A 4,832-nucleotide genomic window follows, 5' to 3' on the forward strand; every position below is an offset into this window, starting at 1 on the left:
CTGCGCACCGCCGCCCGCCGCCAAACCCCGCCTCGAGGGCGCTTCCCAGAAACCCCGGGTTGGCGGCGGGCAGCGCTCGTTTCCGCGAGCGGCTTGTGCGTGGGTCTCGCTTGGGAGCCGATTTCCTGCTGGTTTTGCTGTCGTTTGCTTGTTTTCCCCGGGAGAAACTTGATCCGAGCCTGTGTCTCGGCCATGCGGTGCGGAGGAGGTCGGAGGGGGATGTTCGGGCGGTTTCTCTGGCTGCCTGGACAGGGCCTGCCGATTTTTTTAGGAAACAGACACAAAATGATCGCCGGGTAGCTGCTGCGGTTTGTGGTGCGCAGCCCCAGGCACCGCAAGCCGCGCCGGCTGCGGCATCAGCCGCCCTTCCTCGAGGGTTGGGGCTGTTGCTCCCAGCTCCTTGATCTGGGTCTCAGCTCCTATTTGGGATGCTCCAGGAGGCAGCTCCATGGGTAGGGAAAGCCCTCGGCAGCCCGTTTCAGCCCGTTTCAGCCCAGCCACAAGAACATCCCAGTGGGCACCCCATGGGAAGGTGCCTCTTGTGCAGGTGCCATTCCCAGAAACAGTATTTCTGATGGCTTTTGGCTGGCTGCAAAAGCTATGTTTATGTTTTTATTCCTTTTGCTGCTAGCAAGTGTTTCATCTCCCTGCACTAAATTCAACCTAATTTCTCAGGAGTGATTTAAGCCTGGCTGATCTTGCTTTGGACAAAGGTGGGACTGAAGGACCTCTCCAAATCTCAGCTTTCTTCAGTGGTCTTACCTTTTTTGATCGTGTGTGAGCTCTGCAGACTTCTCTGTTCCTTGATAAAGGGTTTTATTGCTCATTGTTATGTCTTGTGCCAATTGTTCCCTGATTTTGTTCTACAACCACCTTTATTGTGTTTTACCATTAACCAGTCACAGTTTATGGTTCTTCATTTGAAGGTTAACTTCAGCTTTTGGAAAGACGCAGCTTGCTGTGTAGCCAAGCCAGCTTGYTTTTGCCATTTATCTGGTCTTTTCTGATACTGATATGCATTTACTCTAGCATCATGTTTCTATCCACCCTTCAAATGCCTTTAACGCCTTAGATGTCCCTTTTACCTTATTCTTAAAAAGTTTCCCTGTTTTTACACAGTTCCCTTTTTCTGAGCCTGCTTTATGGTTGCCTGTGGACCACATCAAATTACAAGCAGGACAGGAATGAGAAAGCGGAAGGCACCGGAGAGTAAGACGATACGGTTCACATTTATTTCTGTAAATCAAGATGCAATCACTGCTGCTGTTAATATCCAAGCAGCACAGCTGAGAGAACCGCGTACAGCGGGCAGAGGGCCAGAGAGGCACGAAGGTTGTTCCCTTATTCCAGGTCGTGGCCAGGGAGGGACTGAAGACACTCRAAAAAATAGCTGTGTCACCGAATCATCATGCTGTGCCTGCGGGAGAGCAGATGTGGTTCAGTGCAGAGAAAGGCTGYGAGGGAATGGGCTATGAATAACCGCCTGTACCATTAATTAGAAATTAAATACAGTACTGGCACAAAACAATATTCACTGGGGAAAAAAAATCCACACCAATGACAAATCTTTGGGGCTTTACAAGCCTGCACCTAATTAAACCCTCAGCATCTGCATCAGCAAGTTCGGAGGTGAAGGCCGAYGACAAGTGACATGTTCCTGTAAACTCTTCCTTTTTTGCTGACGCTGTCCGGGAGCAGCTATGTTGCCTTTTGCCAGATTGCCGGAGTCGCTGTACAAATTGTTTGAATTTCAGAGTTTGCATTTCGGAGGGCATGACCAACGGGGCATGAATATTTCATACGTGCCTCTGCAACGCAAAGTATTCAAAAAATCCCGTAGCCTAAACGASGCGGCGGTTAGGTGTTGTGGGCTCTCAGTGGAGTCCGTAGCAGAGATAAGCCCCATTCCTTCCTACCACAACAGGAAGCGCGGAAACAATTGGCTTTCGGCAGCGTGACGTTTCGCCGTTTCTTCGGTAATTTGGTTGAGGACTCGGAGTTATCTCTGCCGAGCCGTTTRTCTTGGCCGTGGTGGCTGCCGTGGGAAGCGGTTCCAAAGCGCAGGGCTCTCCGCAGAATCGAAGTCCCGGCATGGCCTGGTAGTGTTTTTTTCAAGGCAAAAAACCAATGCTGGGTATATTAAAGCAACTCCACCTAAGAGGCGATACATGCATCTTGTGGAGGAAAATATTCAACTTTTTTCTTTTTTCTTTTTTTTTTTAAGTTTAGGAGGGAAATGAGAAACCTGCAACCGATAGTGCTGAAATACCAACAGAAAGTAAGCTGAATTTACAACTTTCCGATTAGCCTGAATTTGCCTATTTGCCCTTAAGCATTTGCAATATTGACTGTTTTTGTTGCTTAGGAAGCATTTTAAACAGCACTGCCTCTTATAAATCCAYCAGCCTGGCAAATGAGCGTGGTACCGATAGGACTCTCCTCTGTCGGAAGAAATGGCTCTGCATCCTTAGAAATCAAGGTTACAAATCTGCAAAAGCTGAGGGTAGCTCCCAGGTCCAAGCTGCTTCGGAAGATTTCTGCCCTGCAGAGAGCACTGTGTCTGCTGCGCAAAGCTAGCCAGTCCTCCCCGCAGTGTGTGAGCACAAAACAGAGCCCAAAATAAAAAAATAATAAAAACGCATGGCCTCGCCTCCTCTGAGATCTGCAACGTGGAACTGGGTTTCCTGAGCAGCATCCAGAAATAACGGCTGGACTCGCATCCGCAGCACAACATCCAGCCCTGCCTCAGCTTGGAGAAAGCTGAAATCCKGGAGAGCATTTCTTGGTTTCAGCCTCTATTTAGGTTACCTGTCATTACRTAGCATATTAAAAAACAATAAAAATCCAAGGAACTACTTTGTTCCTACACCTTTTCTCCGCACATTGGCGCCAGGAGGAGCGTTTGCTGTTTGCCTGTTTTAGGAGAAATAAGTTATGCACCATCCAGTGGGCGAATGCACTAGTTACATGGTGGGAACAAATCCCGAAACATCAGTTCCACCGAATTGATTGCAAAACTTCTGCCAGATATGAGAGGCTCTTACTGCCAAAGCATGAATGCGAAATGCTGCAGCATCTAACGTCACGGCAAGGGCAACGTGCACAGTCCTGTCTAGTTGATATTGTTTAAAAAAAAGGGGGGGGGGGAGTAGAACTGATGTTTTTTGTAACTTCTGAGTAAATATCATGTGCAAAAAAAATTATTAATAGTTCAGCTCATAATCAGCCACGATGCACCCCACTAGCATGTCCAAATGAAAAATGCTTTTATTCACTTTTTTTTAACCTCTGGATAAATGATGCATATTAGTTGTATTAAGCTAAAATATACAGAAAAAGGGAGATTCTAGAAAAAGATCTTTGTGCGTGACTTTGCCTCATTCATATACTCTCATTTAAATGAATCGTGTGACCTCCACAGACAGGTTGGTGTTAGACTAACTGATTTCTCGTAGTGCGTGAAACCTGGCTGTTGGGACACAGAAAACACGTGGGGGCCGTCAATAAGAGCAAGGACTTCAGCACAGAAACAGGAGGAAATGCAAAAAATTAGAAAAGCGCACAAAAACACAGAGCCATGGGGTTTTGTTGTACGGAGCAAAAATTTACACACTCTTTAATTGTATCTCTGGAATAGAAGAACAACGTTTAGGACAGAGCCCTATTTCGTTGCATCAGTATAAACGGGAGAGGTTCTCGCCCCCGAGGGCACGTCCCCGGGGCGGGGGCTTTGCCCCCCTGCTCTCCATCGCCGAGGCAGCCTGCCTCCGCCGGGGGTGCAGCCGCCGCAGCCCGCCGCGTCCCCCTGCACCGTGGCCGCGCTACGGGGGGAAGCAGGACGGGCCAAAGCGTGCCGAGCCGCGCGGGTCTCGCTTCCTCGCCCTGCAGCTGCTGCAGCGCGCTGGCGATTCTGCGTCGCCTCGTTAAAGCCGACGGGGACCCGTTTTTCCTAATATGCAGTGGGAAATAATGAACTAGTGTCGCACGGCGGTATTTCCACCTAAAGCAACGTGCCTAGTTTAAATGCTGATCTGAAGCCTGCGTACGCCGAATTTCGTGAACAGCTATGGAGCAGGCTCCTAAYGTAGATGCCTCAAATCACCCTCTCGAGGCACCGTGAATTGAAGAGGGACCATAAAGAAAAAACGCTGTGAAATACAGCACAGGACGTAGAAACAGCGAAGCCGACCCATGGGGGCTGCACGCTGTTACTCGGTGCTCGCCGTGGCTGGATGGCCCCGCAGGGCAAAGCTGCGGGAAAGGGGGACTCTACGGGGACGGGGTATGTGCTCATGGAAGCGTTCTGGAGCGCCGGGGGCCGGAGGAGGCAGCCGGCCGCCCCGCGGGCGCTGGAGGTCGGCGGCGCGATCGCGCCGCGGGTCTCTGCTCCTCCGAGCCGCAGCAGCGCGGCTCGCTTCCCGCTCGTGCCGGCCGCAGGTCACGTCGCATGTCCCAGCGCGCTGGGCCGGCTGTCCCCCCAACGAGCTCCACTTCCCAACTCGACCACCCAAATCATGTTTAGACTAAAATCATRTTTWAAAAAAAAATCTGAGGGGAAATGCTGCCTGGTTCTTGTCAGGTGGCTCAGGGAAGGCTCTGAAGAGGAAGCGGGCGGTGGGAGCGCGCATCACGCCCGGGCGCTGCGGTGCACGGCGCTGCGGTGCTCGGCGCTGCACACGCCGCCGCCGGCCACTCGCGCGCATGCGCGGCGCGGCGGCACAGCCGGCACCAAGGACGCCCGGCGGCGGGCGCGCGCATGCGCGCGGCGGGGGCGGAGTCTCTCCTCCCTCCGCCTCGCGCGCGCCTGCGCAGTTCTGCAGGGGTGGAGCCCC

This window comes from Rhea americana, unplaced genomic scaffold (genome assembly GCF_003343005.1).
Source record: "Rhea americana isolate MKP2758 unplaced genomic scaffold, rheAme1 scaffold_24, whole genome shotgun sequence".
Classification (NCBI taxonomy): Eukaryota; Metazoa; Chordata; class Aves; order Rheiformes; family Rheidae; genus Rhea; species Rhea americana.